The sequence below is a fragment of the Castor canadensis genome, chromosome 11 (genome assembly GCF_047511655.1).
Source record: "Castor canadensis chromosome 11, mCasCan1.hap1v2, whole genome shotgun sequence".
Classification (NCBI taxonomy): domain Eukaryota; kingdom Metazoa; phylum Chordata; class Mammalia; order Rodentia; family Castoridae; genus Castor; species Castor canadensis.
Window position 1 is genome coordinate 102,371,589 of NC_133396.1, and position 21,664 is coordinate 102,393,252.

Here is a 21,664-nt window from a genome sequence, read left to right on the forward strand (position 1 = left end):
AAAATTAAGGAATTATTTGACTTGGAGCAGAGGAGAGACATTATCTGGCTTAAAGTTTCATGGACTCTACTTACTTCTCTGTTGAGAAAAGAACAAAGAATGTAAAGGTGGAAGTTGGAGTTCTGTAGGAAGCTATTAGAATAATACTGGTGAGAGATGATAGCAATTTGGATCAGGATAATAGCAATGGAGATGGAGAAATATGGTCCAGTTCTAGATATATCTTGACAACAGAGCTAAAGGAATTTCCTCATAGGTGGAAAACAGAGTATGAAATAGAGGAATGAAGAGTGACAAAAGAGCTATCATTAACTGAAACAGAAAACACTACAGAAATATGTTGGCGATATGAATATTAAATTAAAACTTTATTTTTTTCATGTTTTAAGTTAAACAAGATCATTAAACATGTAATACAATATTGAGTAATCTGTTACATGAGTTAAACACTGAGAAGTAGAGACTAGAACAAAGATCTATGCATGAATCGTGGACAGACATTAAGTATTAAAGCCATGAGACCAAGGGTCTGAGGTTTAGGGCACTGCAATACTATGGATTTGGGGGAAAATATGAGGAATTACTAAATTTGACTCACGAGGAATGAACAGTGAGGTACAAATAAAAGGAAGTGTCCAGAAAACCAGATGAATAAAATACATGAAGGTTGAGAAAGTGGACTTTGTTGTCAAACTCATCTTTTAGTCAAGTCAGAATGGAATTAGCTACTGGTTTTAGTCACCTGGGGTTATTGTTAAACCTAAGAGAAGTTTGCATGGAGTGATGATTGCAAAAGCCTGACTGGAAAAGTTTAATCAAAGCTCAAAGAAAAATTAAAAATTTTAAGAATAAACAACTCTTTCATGGAGTTTTAATACCAATTAGAGCAGATAATTAGAGTAATATAGAGCAAGTGGGATTTGTAAAGTGCTTCTGTGACTGTTACTCAAAATAAAGAATACCTTTTAAATCACAATTTATAACTCAAATATGTATGTTTATGTCATAGTTTTATTTGTAAAAGAAAAACATTTCATTGGTGGTACTGGGTTTTAACTCAGCGCCTGTGCTTGCTACTCTACCACTTGAGCCATGAACCCAGTCCTAGAAAAAAACATTTTTATGATAATTCCTACATGTATCTCATGTGATTCTTCTGATCTTTTCCATTCTGGTTTATCTTATTTTATTTCATTAAAACATTTGTTTGCAGTTCTGGATATCAAACTCAGGACTTAGTGCATGCTCAGAAGTGCTCTACCACTGAATCACATTCTCAGCCCCTAAAACACTTTTGAAGCTGATTTCACCATGCCCTAATGGATTGTAAACCAAATTAAATTAGGCTTTAACTCTGATTATCTTTGGATACAAATATGCCGGATAATTTTCATTTTAATTTTGTATTTATCCATTGTTTTAAATTTATTTATAATAAATTATTACATATTACTAAAATGCTAATAATTTTATTTTAAATTTTTAATATTTTAATTGTATATGATGAAGAAGATATATACTCTAACAGTGTAGTGTGATATTCAAATGATTTAATCATTTCTAGAGTATTATTAGAGTCAAAATAATTGATATACATGGATATCCATTTAGAAGTCAGGTACAGAGCAGAATTATTTGATGAAGTAAGTTGAAAGTTGAAGACTAAGAAGGAATCAGTCAGGAAAATATGTAAGATAAATCATTTCTGTAAATGCCTGCTGTTAGAAGCAACTGAGTGGTATATAGGAACCAGATGCAGATATGTTTAGATGAGGCACAGTGAGTAAGAGGCATGAAATGAAAGGGAGTAAAATATGCAAAACATTGTAACTCAGGCTATGAGATACTGGAGTTTAATTCAATGTACAAGTAAACACACTGAAGAAATTTAAGTAAGAAATTACATTCATAGAATTACTTTCCTGAGGTGGTATGAATAATGGATTGGATAGTCACCAACATGGAGGTAGAAAGGATAATTTAAGAGACCCAATCTGTTATCTTTTGCTATATAATACATGACCCAAAAATTAGTGACTAAAAATAGAAAATCACATTATAATTTTGTATGTTGGCAATTTGGGCTAGAAAATAATGGGGGATTTTTCAAGTCTTTGATCACTGTAACCTATGTACCTAATGTCAATAGCTGGAGCTGACTCAACTAGGACAACATTAACTAAAACAATTATAGTTTCCTTCCTGTGGGCTTATCCCTTGTAACAGGGTAATTGAGTTTGTTCACTCAGTGACCTGATAGGGTGTTGAGTCTAAATGTATAAGACCTCTTGAGGACCAGATTTACAACTGGCTCACAAATTTTTCCATTATATTACATTGGCCAAATTAAGTCACAATGGGACTTGAGGAGAGAAAGAGATTACCTTCTTTGGTGGGGAGAGATGCCAATTCCCTTTTTGAGGAGCTTGCATACAGGGAAGAGTTTATATTGTGCCATTATTTTGCAATATATAGATTGTTGGTATTTGTCACATTATGGTAAAATCTACATTGGAACCCTTGAAACAAAGCATGTATGTTTGGGCTAAAATAGGGCTCAGTGGAATAGGGCTCAGGGGTCTGTACTTAGAACTTATGATAAAGGAATATCTTGAACAAAGTAAACAAATTTATCTTGTAATTGCATTTTACACAATTAGCAATTTTATTACAATGAAATTTATGTCTTCTTCAGGGAAATTCAATAAGCCTTGAAATATTTGACTACCCTTTCAGGGAGTGGGAAGTAAAAGAATAACATTAAAGTCTCCAATTTTTTTAAAGCAATTCTTCCTTAGAATATATATTAATATAATCTATTTATTATGATTTATATCAATGGAAGACCATACTTTACTAAGACTCTTGGAATTCCAAACACTAAGAGAAACTAATGAGAAAAGTCCAGAGAAGGTTTTCATTAATTAAGTCATTGGGAAATAGAACTGCTGTTTTCCATAGTTATCAGTGGGAAATACTTCAGTAGAGAAACATCTCCAAGAAGCTGCTACAACAGGTATAACAGCCTTTATAGTTGAAGTAGAGTCATTAATTGCATTATGCTGGGAAAGGGTAAGTACCTCATTGTCTCTACTGGAGGTAAGAGGAAAACTCATACAAGTCCAAGATTTAGTCCCATCCTATGTCAAGGAGAAGGTAAAAGGCTTACTTTGTAAGGAAAGAAGGACACTTACCTACTGCTCCTTATTTTAACTTAAACAATAATATTTGGAGCATATTTGAGATTGCATGAGTGAAAGTAATTGGTCTCAGGGGAAGGAGAAATACTTGTAGGAATAGAAATCAGTGATAATATTACACTTTTTCTGTGGCATGGCAGATGGAATAATTACCTTTTCACCGATATATTGTTCCTCTGCTTTCACATCCTCAGTTTTCTAAATCAAATTATGATTCAGGAAATAAGACTTCACATACTGATTTCATGTCCCAAACAAGTGAATATAAACCAGTAAGATTATTGCTGTAATAATTAGAGGTCAAATATGACAGAGGAACTTAGTACTGAAAATCTAATCCCGGGATATTGACTTAAACAGAAAATAATCTACATATCTAGATCCATTTTTTATGTATACCTTTCTTCTTTTCAGTGGGATAGCATCAGTTCATGTTTCTTTTTCCCATCTCCAACAGATAAACTTCTAATTGGCATATTAATCTTTGGGAAGTACACATTGATTTTGCTAAGACAGGGGCACATCAATTTTATTAAAAGGTTAACACCAATTACTTTGGGAAAAATAAATAGGAATGTCATAAACATAATATAACAAAAACTCTGACTGCTTTACTGGTCCAAAATGTCTCAGTTCTCAGGAATGAGTAGCCTCTATACTGATTTGGAAATAGAGACAGTGCAAATCTTCTTTACCCCTCCTCTTGATATTTTTATATGTGTAGTCTAGGGGCTCAGGAGAATTGAAACAGAGAGTGAGAGAGAAAGAGCCTTGAATTGTGGGGGTCAGAGCAGAATATTAGCAATAAGGAGCCCAAAAGAAAGTCAAATTGATGTCTTTAAACACTTACTGTTATATTTCTAGTAAGAGGCTAAAACTCAAGACAGTGCCCACTCCCTTCAGTTCCATTTTCTCCCATGAACTCGTGTACTAGTTCAGGGCCAGGTCAGTTGTTGTAGATGGAGGGTCATCTCACTAAACTGTTATAAGGTAAAATGAGGCACGACCACCCAAGAAAGACTTTAAGGGAAAGTCTTTATTAGCTAGCTGGCTACTGCCCTGACCAACAGGTCGTTGGGTCTCAGAGCAGCCACTCTCTAACTTTTAGCAGGGTTTGTAAAGGCAAAAACCACATCCTGTTTGGCAATCTTTGTGAAGCAAACTAGCCCAAGTACAGAAGCAAGACAATGGCTGTTAGCTATAAGCATGAGTGAACACAACACGATCGTTTAACCACATCCTGGTTTGGTTCCTTCTGTTTTCCTCGTTTTTTATGGGAACCAGACCTTTTCATGAAACTCCTTCAGCTTGAAAGCAAAAATGGCACCTGATTAATGGCTCCCCTCTGGCTAAGTCATTAACCATTTCATTCCCCACTGCTTTTCGTTACAAAGTCAAATCATAGACTCTTCTGACTGGATAGGATCATATCTAGTTCTCAAGATGGAAGAAATGCATTGGTGGATAAATTTAAGTAAGGCATTGAAAATACAGGGCCTCCCTGTTAGTCCCAAGATAAATAGAATTAGAGGCTCTGAGATTGCCATTATTAGAGTAGTTCTTCTCTGTCCTTTAAATTTTTTTCTTACTAAAGTCATGCTATTTTTAATTATCCCTGAATGGTTTGTATAAAAACAACAGGTTTCTCCCAGAGCCACACATAGTCTTTCTTGTTTTAAAAATAGGAAGTCTAGACCCCTGCACTTTTGTAACACCATTTCAGCTAGGGAATCTAATGAACTCTCTAAATTGGTAATAGATTGTTCTAACTTGTGAAGATCTTGGTCAATCTGTTTACTTAGGGTTTTGAAGTTTATATCTTCAGTTATCAATGCAGAAGCTCCTAAGGCAGATGATCCGGCTATACCTAGTCCCGTCAGGATGGGTGCCAGAATAGGGGCTGCTCACCTAGCTCTGTGATTAGAAAAAGGTGGGGGAATATGTAGGTGTTGTCTGCCTGCTTCCCCTTCATATAGGTAAACCTGGGGAATGATATAGGTTAATACACAGAGCTTCTCATGATTTTGTCCTGTAAAGGTGTGAGAATTAATGCAGGGAGTTCTTCCCATAGTACAGGCAAACTAAGTGCCAGGAAGGGTCACAAGGAAGGAGGGAGCATCGCCCGGATCCAAGAGGATGATTTCTTGGGCACATGAATTTTGATAAGGGGATAGTTTAATATTGTAGCCCCAAATCCTAATACAGAGACCTTGTCCTTGGAGGTCCCCAAGGGTGAGTTTGGGGTTAAATCCCCATAGACAGACAGATTTATTCTCCGTGATTTCAGTTTGGGTCCGATTCTGAACATCCTGTTTTCTGAAGCCCAAGGTGGTATCTACCCCAAGACCTATATAGTAGGGTGGCTCAGGATTTAAGCAAATCCAACAATCTTGTGTTAGATTAGGGTGAGTGGCATTTAAAGCTCTAAAAACTGCATCTATAGTCCTAAATAGGCCTCTCCAAGTAGGTCTCAAAGTGGGAGGAGTTTGGGCAAGGGGAATTGTGGTCTCTTATTTTTGGGCCTCCAGGGGCAAGTGGACTAGGAGGAATCTGGTAGGGGTTGTAGGTATTAGGGCTAATAGGGACCTCTTCTCTTATTTCCTCCATGCGCTGGATGGTAAACTCTGTCCCTGGATCTCTAACCAGTTACGTATAATCGAAAGCCCCATGTTCTTCCCATTTCCCACATGGACTTTGACCAGGGTTGCCAGGACTTTAAGATTATCTTTAAAGGGTTGCAAGTTCCCCTTCTACATTTATTGCTGGGAGTGCTTCTGTGAGAATCTGTGATGGAGATAAAGGGGTCATTTATGTATCCAGGGGGCTTCAGTTACACAGCTCCATCTGGCACAATGGTATTGGCCTGAGCCCTGGCAGCCAGGTGCATTGGCTGGGCAAACATAACACTGTCTAGTCTGTAGCCCTTTTTCTAAATTGCAGAGACCACATCCACATCAATTTCCCCTCTTTCCTCTATACATGTTTAAATTCCAGCTTTTCCCCAAGAGATCACATATATCTATGGAAAAAGTGGGCTGGTCTGAGGTTATAAGTCTTTGTATTACTTGTCCTGTGATGGAGTCTTGAAGTTCCTGTGTGACATTTCAAGGCTGGTGGGGGTTGAGGTGTGCATGAAGGTTAAAAGCAACAAGTAATTCTAAGGGGGGCAGGTTCATTAAAAACAGATACAGGAATAACATCTTTGAGGAACAGAAAAGGACAATTAATTAGGAACACGTTTAAGTCTTATCTTGAGGGAGTCCTGATTAGCCTCAGGTCTGACAACTGTCCAACACTGGTCAGAGTTTTCCGTGAAGGCTCTCTTGAGCTAAGTATGATGAATCCATGGGCATTTTTCAGCTACCTTGACAGCTGTGGGAGTGGACACGATCACAGTGTAGGGACCTTGCCAGAGGGGCTTGAGGCTGTCAGGTTGGTATCTTTTTACCCAACTAGGTCTCCCGGCTCGTAACGAGTCCCAAGGGGACTGTCAGATGTCTCCGTTCCTTGGGCCTGTTGAACGGCTGAGTGAATTTGTTTGAGAGTCTGTTGAAAAGCCTGGAGAGACTGGAGAAGATCATGATTAGAAATTTTTGTTAAGGCTTCTTCCCCCAATCTGGGGATTATGGGGGGTGCGGGGTCATCCATAGAGGATCTCAAATGAGTGAAACCCTGTTTATAAGGGGTACATCTAAACCTTAAAAGGGCTGCAGGAAGGAGGTTCACCCAACCATCGCCTGTCTCCAAGGAGAGCTCAGTAAGCAGCTCTTTTAGAGTCCGGTTCATCCTCTCTACCTGCCCTGAACTCTGGGACCTATAAGCACAATATAATTTCCATTTGATCTGCAGTGTTTTGGCTATTAATTTAGATATTTTAGCTGTGAAAGCTGGGAAATTGTTGGACCCCAGTATTAAGGGGAGGCCAAATCAGGGAACTATCTCTTGTGGAAGTTTATTTACAGTAATCTGAGCTGTCTCAGTTTTTGTGGGAAAAGCCTCAGTCCATACAGAGAACGTATTGACCATCACCAGCAAATACTTATACCCATACAAGCCAGGCTTGATTTCGGTGAAATTGATCTCTCATTGTTCTCCAGGGAAGGAACCTCGCATTTTCATTCCTGGCTCAACCAAGGGTGGTTCTTTTTGGTTAACCTATTGGCATACATTGCACCTTGCAGTGAGATCTCGGGCCAGGGGCTCTAAGTTCTGGATAAAGAACCATTTTCTTAAAAGTTCAGTTAATTTTGAGGATCCTAAGTGAGTGGTGTCATGAAGGTCCTTTATGAGTGTGTGTCCCAGAGACTGGGGGAGAAATATTCTTCCATCTGGCAACATTTTCCGTCCAGAGGGGCTTGGTTTTAGTTGGAGGGCCCACTCCCTAATTTCAGGTCCTGTTCTATGAAATTTGGTCATGATGACAGAGCTGGAGGGATCTCTAGAGTCCCTACTGGCTTTATGGCAACTGTTCTTGAGGACTGATCAGCTGCTCGGCTTCCCCTTGCCTCAGGGTAGTCCCCCTTTTGATGACCACGGCAGCGAATAATGGCCACCTTTTTAGGGAGCCAGAGGGCCTCTAAGAGGGCTCGAATTTCTTGGGCATTTTTAATATTTTTACCCTGGGAGGTAAGGAAGCTTTTTTCCCTGTATAGGGCTCAGTGTACATGGGCTGTTGCAAATGCATATTGACTATCTGTATATACATTGATAACTTTATCTTCTCCATACCTTAGACCTTGGGTCAGGGTGATTAGTTCAGCCTTTTGGGCTGAGGTTCCATGTCCAAGTGCCTGGGCGCAGATGGTCCAGTCCAGAGTGACTACTGCTACCCCTGTATACCTTATTCCGTTGGTCATAAAGCTGGAGCCATTGGTGAACAGTACCTCATCTGGCTCTCCCCAGGGAACATCAGTCAGGTCCAGTCAAAGGCTCCGGTGTTTTCAAGGGTTTCTAGACAGTCAAAATGGGCTCCTTGCGTTGTCTGGAAGAAGAGTAACGGGGTTAACAGCAGCAGTCTTTAAAACTTTACTGTGTTTTGATCTATCAACAGAGCTTGATACTGAGTTATCCAAGCATTTGTCATTCATCTGTCTTGCGAGGCTTTTAAAAGGGCTTCTACTGCACGGGGAGCCACTAGGTGGAGCACTTGTCCCAGAGTTAGTTTATTAGCCACTTTTACCAGTATAGCCATGGCGGCAATGGCTCCCAGGCATATTGGCCATCCTGCTGCAACTGGGTCCAATCTCTTTGGGAGGTATGCAATTGGTCTTTTCCATGGCCCTAAGGTCTGAGCAAGTACCCCCTTTACTATGCCCCTTACTTCAGCTACATAAAGGTAGAAGGGCTTCTGGATGTCTGCCAAGGCAAGCCCTGGTGCTGACACCAAGGCCTGCTTTAGCTTTTCAAAAGCTTGTTGTTCTGTCTCAGCCCACTCTAGGGGGACATTTCCCCCACTGGTGCCCACGTATAAGGGCTTAGCTATCTCTGAGAAGCCAGGGATCCAGATTCGGCAGTATCCAATGGCTCCCAAGAATTCTCGCACTTGTCTTTTTGTTCTTGGTGGCAGAATTTTGAGGATAGCCTCAATATGCCCCTTGCTGAGAGTCCTTTTTCCCTGGGTCAGATCATAGCCCAAGTAAGTAGCCGTGGGAGTACACAATTGGGCTTTCTTAGCTGAGACATGGTACCCTTTGTCTCCCAAATCTTTAAGTAGGTCCTCAGTGGTCTCCCTACAGTCAGTCTTGGTTTCAGCTGCCAATAAGAGATCTACGATTATAACAGGACTAACCCCAGGTGTTCTGCTCTGAACGCTATAAGATTCTGGCTGAGGGCTTCAACAAACAGGGGAGGGGAGTTCTTAAACCACTGTGGCAGTCCCATCCAGGTTAATTGGCCAGAAAATCCTTCCTCCAGATCAGTCCATTCAAAGACAAAAATGGGTTGACTCAACTCTGCTAGCGGGAGACTGAAGAAGACATCCTTCAGGTCCAAGACAGTGTATACTTGGTGGCTAGGAGGTAAGAGGCTGAGGGGAGTATAAGAGTTGGGAACCGTAGGATTGATTGTTTCTACTCTCTTGTTTATTTCTCTTAGATTTGGACAGGACAATACTCATTAGTGCCTGGCTTTCGGACAAGTAGGAGAGGTGTGTTCCATGGCAAGTGACATGGAACCAAAATTGCCGCTTCCCATAGCCTCTTGATGTGGACAGCAATGCCTCTTTTTGCCTCTATATTAATAGGGTACTGTTTAACTTGTGTAGGCATTGCCTGTGAAGCAAGTTGGACCACTATTGGGGTATGATGATTAGCTAGCCCCAGTGGGTTAGATTCTGCCCATACATGGGGAATCCTTTTTCTGAGTTCAGATAGGTAGGGGGTCTCTTAGTGGTTTTGTTCTATCTTAAGTGAAGATATTCTTCACTTAAGGGACAAGTCAACAACAATTTGATAGGAGGTTGGCCTTGGGTGTCCAGATAAGTTCCTTCTTCTTGGAAGGAGATGGTGGCTTGTAACTTGTGTAGAAGGTTTTGGCCCAGCAAGGGGTAGGGACAGTCAGGAATCACAAGAAAAGAATGGGTTATAGGCCCTCCTCCTAGGTTAGTAATTCGGCCTTCTGACCAGTGGTAGTCTTGTTGAGTTCCTGTGGCCCCTTGAGTAGACAATTTTTCTTTAGATAAGGGGCCCTCTGGTTTTTTAATAACTGAATAGGCCACACCAATATCATATAAGAATTTGACTGATTTGCCCCCCAGTTAATGGGTGACCATGAGCTGGGGGCAGGGAGCCCTGGCCCCATCACTCCAGTTGGAGGAACTTTTGGTTCCCTCCTTTTCTTTTAGGGCATTCATTTTTCCAGTGTCCCTTTTCTTTACAATAAGCACATTGGTCCTTTTCAAGTGGGGCTCTAGGAGTTTTTGTAAACTGCTGCTTGGGAGAAGGCCCAGAGCTTCTTGAGGGTCTGGAGGTGGGAGCTTGCAGATCTGCCACCATCACTTTTGAAAGCCTTTTGGCCTGTCTATCTTCTGGCATGTCTTTATTATTCTAGACATGTTGTGCTATTTCTACTAATTCTGAAAATTATTTTCTTTCAAATCCCTCTTGCTTTTGTAATTTCTTTCTAATATCCAGGGCCAACTGGGAAGTAAAAGCAATATTTATTGTCCTTCTATTTTCTTCTGCCTCTGGGTTTAAAGGAGTGTGTGTCCTATATGCCTCCAGGAAGCACTCCAAGAATGCTGCAGGGTACTCATCTGAGCCTTGTATAATCTCATTTATCTTAGACAAATTTGTGGGTTTCCAGGCTGCAGCTTGGACTCCCATAAGAAGGAGCCAGCAGTAGTTGGTGAGAGCCTCCTTACCTGCCTGGGAATTTGGACCAAGGGAAAAACAGTTTCCAGAAGGTCCTGATTTCTGGTGGGAGTCCCATCAGGGCCCAGGACATGTTTTCTGGCTTCCTGCTGAATTCAGTCACATTCTTCAGCTGTGAAGAGAGTCTGTAAGATCTGTTGGCAATCATCCTGGGTAGGCTGATGGATGAAAAACATGGTCTCAAGAAGAGAGATTAGTCCCTGGGGCTTGTCAGAAAAAGAAGGGTTTTGTTGCTTCCAGTTATAGAGATCAGTGGTTGAAAAGGGCACATAGATCATGAAAGGGGCCCCATCTCTGGGAGTTTGTCATAAAGGGGGAATAGGGGCTGAGGGACCAGATGAGGAGCCTAATGCCAAGGGTCCTGGCTCCAGGGGCTGATATGAAGATCTGCTCCTGGTGTGTGGTGGACTGAAGACTTGGCTTGAGTCCTGTAAGTTGGTGGGCGGGTAAGGGGGAGGTGAGAGAGAATTGTTGTCCAGTGAGGCATCCTGTAGGACAGACTTTTTACTTTCTGGATGTGCAGATAATGATTGTTTGGGGGGCCTTAGCAGAAAGGAGAACATTTGAGCAGCCTGTGCCTCTTTTTATGTACTTTTGTAGCCAGGAAGGCTTTTCAGATAAGACTTCAATCCCGATCAGAACGTAGGGAATCTGGTCAGGATGGCCAGGCCATCCCATGACTACCTGTTCTACCCGGTAGGCTGTAGGCAAGTCAAAGGTCCCCTCAGCAGGTCATCCCACATCAAATGAAGGCCAATCTAATTCACAGAATTTTCTTAATGTAAAGGCATCACAGGAGGCCCCCAGGTCTGAAGCCTTTTGTTGGAATGAAGAAAAGTTAGTTAGCATACATATCAAGGGGCTGGAGGCAGAAGAAGATTGTCCCATGGTGCAGTTCCAACTGACTTCCGGTCACGTGGGGTGGTCCAAAGATGTTAAATGTAGAACACAAAAACAGATGCACAGAACAAAAACAATGACTCGTGGCCACACAGAACCAAACCAGACAGACCAGGGGTCGGGGTGATATCTCACCACTGCCCGGGATTCGGGAAGTAATGCTGCATCCAGCCTTCCATTGAATCCCCCTTACCTCTGGAAGTTTTCCTGAACAGATGACTCTCTGCTGTGAGGATTGATGTCTCCCAACTCCACTTGTCTCCTGTGAGGGTAAGGAGGTATGTCTTGGGGCTGAGGAATGTCTCTCAGCGGCCACCCCCTAAGGCCTCCACCCCATTGGGCTCTGTGGAGCACTAAGAGATCAAGATTCTACCAGTGTCTTGGGGGTTGTTAAAAGGATCTCGCTGGGGCCCCCAAATGTTGTAAGGTAAAATGAGGCATGACCACCTAAGAAAGACTTTAAGGGAGAGTCTTTATTAGTTAGCTGGCGACTGCCCTGACCAACAGGTTGTTGGGTCTCAGAGCCCAACAACCTCTCTAACTTTTAGCAGGGTTTATAAAGGCAAAAACCACATCCTGTTTGGCAATCTTTGTGAAGCAAGCTAGCCCAGGAACAGAAGTGAGACAATGGCTGTTAGCTATAAGCATGAGTGAACAAAACACCATCGTTTAACCACATCCTGGTTTGGCTCCTTCTGTTTTCCTCATTTTTTATGGGAACCAGACCTTTGCATGAACCTCCTTCAGCTTGAAAGCTAAAATGGCACCTGATTAATGGCTCCCCTCTGGCTAAGTAAATGGCACCTGATTAATGGCTCCCCTCTGGCTAAGTCATTAACCATTTCAAAACAAAAGGTAACAATAGTTTCAAAGATGTTGGGCTCAGAAGGAGGAAGTAGGAAGAAAGGAAAAGCTCTGGGTTAATTTTGAGTGGAGTAAAGTATCTCAAGGGATTCACTGCTTCCCTAAGTCAAATGCTGATAAAGAGCATTATGATAAAGGATCTGGGTCTTGAAATATAAACATGTGAAAGAGTGTGAACAGCTGGGGGGTCTAAATCCTTGACTCTAAGTCCCTCAGAGAGACTGCAGTGCAGTAGCAGTCCACCATGGATGGTGTGGGAAGGAAAGTCTTCCCAAGGAACCTGACAGGTAATAAAATCTTGTACATGCCTGTGGTCAAGCCTGGAAAATCACACATAGGATTTTAACCAGAAGCTGGATTCCTTGACTCCACTTTTGAGTTTTAGTATTTAAGTGAAAATCAAGCTATATCATCATGGAATTGAATAAGTCAGACATTGAAGGACTATGACAGAATTTAACCTGAACCAACAATGTACCGAGGCCATGATCAAGGTCATTCCAAGCCAAATGATGATATATTCCTGGAGGACTGATGTAACCACGCATGAGTCCTAAAGTTTACCTAGCAAGGAAAGGATGTACCATTATCCACCAGGGTCTGTTTTTTTTTAAACCTGCCCAAGGCATGAATTTAAGCATAGTATAACTCTGGTCAGTAAGTTGACCTGAGTTGAAGCAATATCATGACACACAGGGTAGACACACAAAAAACATTGTCCTAGAGGGCAGTGGCACTATCTCAGTACCTCTCTGATGCTAAAACAACAAGCCACGACATACATTGATAGGGTAGTCAGGTTGAAAGAGCTGCCAAGGTAATTGACTTTCAGGGAAACTTCCTGTCTCAGAATTTCCAGTCCAGTCTTAAGATTTTATTTCAAGCTTTTGCTTCAGAGGAACTGCCAGAGACAGTCTATCTCCAACAGTTTTATTTGTCTGTGATGTTGGTTTGTCCATCTCCCTAATGTGGACACCTGCAGGTGTTTTCTTATGGAAAGCATAGGAGCTGAGGGCATTCTCAGTTATCTCATAGTCACTGTTGCAAGTTCACAGAGCTTAAGGCAGCATGGGGAAGTTATTCTTATTTTGTTTTTCTTTGAAAAAAGGGTAAACTTTTAAGTTTCACATCTGAAAAACAATGAATAATAAAACTCTTCATCTCTCCCATGTTTCCCTAAGTACCAAGGTTTTGGTCTGTTGTTATTATTATGTCTTATGAAATATTTTTCATTGACATTTTTCCACATATTTATGTAGACCTTCTATGTGAAGTGTTGCATTTAAGAGGTATAAAAGAATTTTTTACAGTAAAACATTTTCATATAAACTTAAACAGAAAGACACATCATGTTTATGAATTAGTTTACAGAAAGTTGAATTTCTAAAGGTTTTCAAAATCAACGTAGGAAACCTCCCTGGCATAGTTAGCAGCCATTTAAATCTGTCCTCTGAATCTTTGGAAACTGACTGAAGGGACTGGCAGGCTTGGCAAGATCCCCTACAAAGACAAATGTATCAGTGACTGTAATGAAATCTATATGGTGGAAGTGAGAGAGAGAATATGGCAAAAAATGCAGCACAAATAACATATATCCTTTTAGGAAACTGCCGTAGTGAGATTGCTTACCTAAGACATGCAGTCTAGGGTGGGTTTAATTTGTCCTCTTCTATCAGCTTCTTAAGTCTATAATTGTCCATTAAAACACAAAATTACCTTTGTGCTAGGGGTGATATTGACCACAGAAAGGCTATCCTATGTATCATGATTGGGCTCACCGATGTATAGCTTGGGAGAAATTAGGACCATTATCTCATGCAATATTCTTATAAAAAGTGAACAGAAAACGAATGTGTTCATGTAGGCCTGAATAATGTGGCCTCAATGGAACATGGAGATGACTATTCCACACTCAGTAGAAGGGTCAACTCTTGTCAGTATCCAGAGAAACTCTCTAATGGGACACTTTGATTTACCTGTCATGAACATCCTGGCACATTGATATGAAATCTGTCCATCAGCAGATTTTCAGCCTTAGCCAGGATCTCACAAGAAGATCAGTTTTTCCTGTTGATTTGGCAATTTCTGATGACAGTGGCAGTCTGAATTTGTGGACCTAGTAGTCTACAAGGTCAGTAATCACACTTGTGCTTCTTCTGGGTCTTAGAGTAGTTTGGACTCTGTGTTTAGTTGACAAGTGTAGTCTATTTGTTAGTTATGTTCCCCTTGTTAGTATAGAGGCTTCTATACTAACTTTCTGGTGGCCACCCACATAGGTTCTTGAAATTGTTATCTGATACTTCCTAAAAGTTTTTACACTTTCTGGTGAACTGGTGTTTTCCTGGAACTCAGTGGTCTGTTGCACTTTTTACTTTATTTTATGCACATGGAGACCCTAATCCATACTATTTTGTCATATGCTTCCTATATATAATTCCTAAATATATATATCAACAAACTACGCTTTTCTGCTTGTTGAATGTCTTTTTTGCCTATTGAATATCTTCCTTTAAGGTTTCCAGACACTCTAGAACCAATTTCTGTAAACACATCTCTGTACCATACTATAAATCTGTACCTCCTCCATAATTCCTTTTTATTAATTTTGTTTTATTGTGGTAAGAGTACTCCTTTATTTTTGATCTTTTATTTGATTATTTATTGTCAAAACTCAATACACCATAAACTTGTGCACAATAGGAAATCAATATAGTTGTATTAAATAAACTAATGGCTTGTAACCAAAGAATTGATCATACTTGGTAGACCATTAAGTTATTCTTAGATTACTTTAGTGCTAAAGGTCACTATTTGTAATCTAAACACATCTCTCATTTCTAGTAGGAAAAACAAACCTAGATCATTCTTCGACACATCTTTTGAACTTTGAAATCAGATCATGTGTATATACTAACATTCTTTAATCCTATACAATAATCTAATGAAGAAATGCATGATGGTAATAATGATGTGTAATTTAAATATTATGTAATTCATGATAGATACATGCAATTTTATCTGTCAATTTAAAAATCAAATAGAATGAAAAGATATATAAGGCAATTACACACCTAAGATAATGTATAAAAGTCCACACTAGTATTCCTTTGAGTATATTTCATTTCAAAACTTGCTTTATTTTATTATTATTTTCTGGGACCAAGAATTGAACTCAGGGCTTCACACTTACAAAGCAGGCTCTCTACCACTTGAGCCACACCTCCAGTCTGTTTTGCTGTGGGGTTAGTTTGAAGATGGGGTCTTGGAAACTAGTTGCCCAGGCTGGCTCCAAACTGCAATCTTCCTGATCTCAGTATTCCAAGTAGGTAGGACTATAGACATGAGCCACAGTCACCCATCTCAAAACTTTGTTAGATTTGAGTGTGTTTTCCATTCCTTTAATTTGTTATAGATTTTCTTTCTTGATAGGTTAATAAAAGGAAATTACCTTATGTTTGAGAAATTTTTAATTTAGACTCTAAATGACTTCAGTATTTGTTTGTTTTGATTTTTTGTTTTATTTTGTTTCATTTTCCTGCTTCATGTGAGTGCTATTTGCAGTCTGTTTTCTCTAGTTAGTATTTTCCTCAATGGAAAATCAAAAGAAAATTTTTATCAGTATCCATTCCATATCAGTAGATTTATGGAGTTATGACATGCCCATCAATAATCAAATCATCAGTTCTTATGAAGCCATATTGCAGTGTAGCAAAATCCTCTTTCTACTGGTTCCTCAGATTAATTTCTATATCATTTGTTTAGTATAATTAGCTTGGACTAAGTAGATATTTTTAATTAATTTTGTGGAAACTAGCTTCATTAACAGAATTACATTTATAAAATAATGACATTCAAAGTCAACTTCTCATAAACTTCTTTAGTAACGTGTTTTATATTGTGTGTAATACCAGAGAGCAAGCAAAAGTGAGTGCTTCAGTAGTCTGGTACTAAGAGGGATGAATTGAAGCCCAGTTTGAAAGGCTTATTTATCAAAGTCAAATAGTTAAGATAATGAGGAAGGGATGATTTTTCTATATATATTTTATATCTGTATACATATAAACTCATATCATCATATATTCAATATGTTATAAATTTGTACAAATATAATGCATGTTTGTGTGCCATGCATTTTAATAAAATTTGATAAAATAATATTTCTTAAACATAATCCATATAAACCAGTTCTTAATGCATGACATATATATGTATATATATGTATGTATATCACCAAGAATCTCTATTTCTTTTTAATATCTCTCATGAACTAATAGCTTAAGATCCTGAATGAATAGATCCAAATCTTCCTGTGTTAAATTTCTCACTAGTCACCTCATTGTGTGCTCATCAGTTTCTGCTAGACATTTTTTCTGCCCCTGAAAAGAGAATTTCCTACTAATGCTTAATCTTGATATTTGTGGCTAAAAACCTTACTCTTTTCTCTAGCCACACTCAAAGCTACCTTATGGTATGAAAAAAAAATTCTGGAAAGTTGGAACATTTAGGGGAATGCAGAATTCACCTTCACATTGACCACATATAGACAGGAAGAGCTAAAATTTTACATAAAATTCAGTCAAAAATCATTAGAGAATTTTATTTGGTATGTACTCAAAACAACTTTGAGAATTATTATAAAAGGAAATTATACCAGCACTTTTATGTTTATAATTTATTTTAGTTAATGTAGTTTTTAAGCATGACATTTTAATGTTACTTTTTTATTTGTATCCTCCATTAGAATACAAGCTTCATGAAAGTAGAGACTGTTTTCTTCTCTGCTGAAATTAACAAAGACAGATGGCAGCTATGTATATAATAGGTATTGTTTAAACATCTGCTTATTAAATCCCAAGTAAAGAGAAATTTATGATTTTCTTAAAATCCATTTTTCATTTGCTTCTTATATGAACCGATATATCTGACTTTTTACATTTGTTCTAGGAAGCAAGTTGTATCTTTCTACCATAACAATAAAGATTGCTGAGAGTATGCTGAGAAGTAATCAAACTACACCAGTAAGTTTCTTTCTCTGGATTTCCCCAGTTTGAAGATGGCAGCCTCTTCATTCCTTTGTTCTTTATTTGCATATTCATTAATATTGTAAATCTCCTTGTGTGTTTTGCTGTCAGAATGGACACTAATCTCCATAACCCCATGCATAATTTTATCAGCATTTTCTCATTTCTGGAGATCTGGTATACCACTGCAATGATTTCCAAAATACTCTCCAACCTCATCAGTAAGAAGACCATCTCCATGATTGGATGCCTCTTGCAGATGTACATTTTCCCTTCACTGGGAAATTCAGAGAGCATTTTGCTGACCACTATGGCCATTGACAGGTATGTTGCTATCTGTAACCTTCTCTGGTACCCAACCATAATGACCCCCAGACAGTGTGCTTAGCACTCTGCAGGCTTCTGTACCTTTGGCTTTCTTGTGTTGCTCCTAGAGATTGCATGAATTTCCACACTGCCTTTCTGTGGACCCAACCAAATTCACCAGCTCTTCTGTGACTTTGGACCTATGCTGCACTTGGCCTGTACAGACACATCCATGATTCTGGTTGAGGATGTGATCCATGCTATGGCCATTATACTCTCTGTCTTGATTATTTCCCTCTCTTACATCAGAGTCATCACCATGATATTGAGGATTCTTTCTGCTGAAGGCCTTCATAAGACTTTCTCTACCTGCACATCCCATCTTGGTGTCTTTATGATGTTCTATGGCAGTGTGTCCCTGATGTACCTGTGTTTCTCAGCCACTTTCCCACCAATTTTGGACACAGGCATTGCACTGATGTTTGCAGTTCTTGCTATCTTTAAAAAAACCTGTCATCTATTATTTTAGAAACAAGGATATGAAAATCATAATTAAAAACTTCTCTGCTTTCAGAAAATGGTTACTACATAATCTGGTTTACTCCAGCTAATAGATATTTTTCACTGTTGGTGGTGCTGAAACATACTAAGTCATAAAGTTAACATATCACTCATTCACTGTTAAACTAATTTTTTGTCTATCCCAGTTTTTCTTCTCATGTACGTATTTATTAGGCTTACATATGTTTAATTAAGACAGCAAGTACTATCTATCTAATCTTACACAGATTGGCAAAATACAGAAAGGAAATATAATTAGACCAGCCAAATATGTTTTTATGAAAATTAATTTTAATAACTTAAATAAAAATTATTTTCTTAAACACTATATGAACATTAACAAGTAAAGATAATAAAATTTAGCACTTAACAGAATAATATCTGTAGAAGGGTAAGGTTTACATGTCAGATATAGTAACTGTGACCTTGAAGAAGTTAGTAGCTAAAATTTTGGCATTTTAGTTTTGTCATCTATAGGTTTAAATTAGTACTTCTAATGTTAATATGAGTATTAAATGAGTTACACTGTTCTAGGGTTAGAATATTATGTATCACAGAAGTACAAAATAATTGTTGGTTGTTGTTATCTGTCACTTTAATTAGTAGCATTTGTCATTGATGTTTCAAATAATGGCAATGCTATCATAGTTGAATTTCAAAAACAAAATCACACATTTAGGAACACTTAGATATGTTTACTATTTACAGCTCTTGCTATTATTCCTATTACTTCCTCTGAGGTGAAGTAGAATTCAATCTTCAATTACCTTTTATTATTTTTGTTTAATTAATGAAATTTAATTGAATCATCCTCCTTGGTTGGAAGTAGACTCAAACACATTCAGAAGATTAATGGATGCTTTGTTTGAACTGCATTATTCTTACTTTCAATGTGTGCAGTTTAAAAAGCATTCTGTACATTGCTATCAGAACTTATTTTTCTAAAATTCAAGTGTAGACTTCTATATTAAAAAAGCAGATCCAATCAACATATTTAAATATTTCTTTGTCAAAAATTCAGTGAAAATAAAGTCAAAACTAGTTAAAGTGTTAGATACCTTAATCACTGAAAAAATAAGGTTATAATAAGAAAGAGTAAAATATGAATAAGGTTACCTAAGGACATTCATGTTGGTTATTTTAATATCCTGAAAAAGCCCATATCACATTCTTTTCAAGAAGAGAAAAAAAAATGCCTAAAGCACCATTTAAATCTGTACACTGTGGAGTCTACCAATAACCAAAGACATATATTTAAAAATTAGCAGCAACATAAGAAAAAACAAGCAAAAAGTATGACAAGAAAACCATTAGTAGTCCTGGACAGAAAAAAGAGTTGCCTAAATTGATCCCTAAAGTTGAAGCATTTCCTTCGGTATGCATGTAAATGAGATCCACCTGAGTGAAATAATAAATCACCAGATATTACATGAGGAAGTAGAAATGTTGAACCTAGAAATTAATTGATGGAATTCTACACGTAAACTGGAGGGGAAAAAATCAGAGTTTGGAAAAGTCATGATATACAAGGGAACTGTGATATAGAGAATGTAGTCAAGTACATATTAAATTTCCCAGGTCATAGTAGAACTATTCCCTGAACATTATTCAGTGAAGAATATTAGGAATAAATTAAATATACAAACCAGAGAAGTGAAATAACCAGGTAACTTCAGGACACAAAAACAAAAATTAAAAAGTACAACTCTCAGCATTACCACTATCATTTTTAATATTAGTATTAATAGCAGATACTGCCATATTTGCTAAATGCAATTGGATCCTTGGAATTATCTTGTTATTTTTTATATTCACATATATATTCTTTGTCTCTCATTTTTGTCTATTCCCTTCTGTGTACTCAGCCCAGTAACTAAGAGAAAGGATGGACAAATGGGACTTCATAAAATTAAAAAGCTTCTGCACAAGAAAAGAAATGGTCTCTGAACTGAAGAGACCGTCCACAGAGTGGGAGAAAATATTTGCCAGCTACACATCAGACAAGGGACTGATAACCAGAATACACAGGGAACTTAAGAAACTAAACTCTCCTAAAATCAATGAAGCAATTAAAAAATGGGCAATTGAACTAAACAGAACTTTCTCAAAAGAAGAAATTCAAATGACCGAAAAGCAGATGAAAAAATGCTCACCATTACTAGCCATAAAGGAAATGCAAATTAAAACCTCACTAAGATTCCACCTCACCCCTGTTAGAATAGCCATCATCAAAAACATCACCAACAACATGTGTTGGCATGGATACGGGAAAAAGGAACCCTCATACACTGCTGGTGGGAATACAAGCTGGTGCAACAACCCTGGAAAAAAATTTGGAGACTTCTTAAAAATCTAAACATAGACGTGCCATATGATCCAGCAATCCCACTCCTGGGGATACACCCAAAGGAATGCAACACAGGTTACTTCAGAGGCACCTGAACGCCCATGTTTATTGCAACACTATTCACAATAGCTGAGTTATGGAAACAACCAAGATGCCCCACTATTGATGAATGGATGAAGAAAATGTGGTACTGTACACAATGGAATTTTACTCAGCCACGAAGAAGAATGGAATTTTATCATTTGCAGGTAAATGGATGCAACTGGAGAACATCATTCTGAGTGAGGTCAGCCAGGCTCAGAAGACCAAAAATCATATGTTCTCTCTCATATTCAGACTTTAGATATAGGGCAAATGCAGCAATGTGGTTGGACTTTGATCACATGACAAGGGGAGAGCACATATGGGAGATATAGGAATAGGTAGAAAACCCAAAACATGAAAGTGTTTGATGTCCCCACTCCAGAGGAGCTAATGCAGAAACCTTAAAGCAACAGAGATTATCATGAGAAGGGGATCAATAACCAGTGTAAAGATCAGTTAAAGATGAATTAACATGGGTCATAGCACATGTGTACATGAAAGCAATGCTAGGAATATTTCTGTATAGCTATCCTCAATTCAGCTAGCAGAAACACTTTGTCTTCCTTATTATGCTTGTGTCTTTTCTTCAACAAAATTAGTGATAAAGGCAAGACAGGACCTGCCTGGAACCGGGGGGGGGGGGGGAGGCAGGAGAGGAGGGGAGCACGGTGGAGAAATGACCCAAACTATGTATGCACACGTGAATAAATGAATAATTTTTTTAAAACAGAAAGCATTTTAATATTAATTTAAACTGCATATTTTAAATCATTGTTTTTGTAAAATGCACAGCACAATAATTAGTTGGGTTACAGTAATTAAAGTGAACCAGAGACATTTTTGAGGATTGAAATCATATGGTTTCTCATGAAACAGACTAACTCTCAGTGATAAAAATAGTTAAAATGCATATTATTCAAAATTTAAAGATACTCTAGTAATGCAACTCATTGCTGTGGGCATAAAACCTGCCTGAGTTACTTGAATGTCCCTATCTACGCATATCTTATA

The 21,664-nt window shown here is 38.4% G+C and overlaps 1 long non-coding RNA gene and 1 pseudogene across 4 annotated transcripts; one reads left to right on the forward strand and one right to left on the reverse strand.

Annotated features, from left to right (window-relative positions):
* Positions 1–1,538: 1,538 nt before the first annotated feature.
* Positions 1,539–11,986, reverse strand: LOC109697958 (uncharacterized). 4 transcript variants are annotated; one of them, XR_012438891.1, is made up of 3 exons: positions 11,844–11,986; positions 10,561–11,732; positions 1,539–8,181 (listed from the first exon to the last, which is right to left on the reverse strand). It is a non-coding gene; the product is annotated as an uncharacterized lncRNA (long non-coding RNA). The 4 variants fall into 4 exon arrangements; XR_012438889.1 differs by having other exon boundaries at positions 10,561–10,728; positions 11,664–11,986; XR_012438888.1 differs by having other exon boundaries at positions 1,539–6,767; positions 7,929–8,181; positions 10,561–11,986.
* A 592-nt stretch (positions 11,987–12,578) lies between these two features.
* On the forward strand, positions 12,579–20,169 carry LOC109697953 (olfactory receptor 6K3-like; annotated as a pseudogene).
* Positions 20,170–21,664: the final 1,495 nt, after the last annotated feature.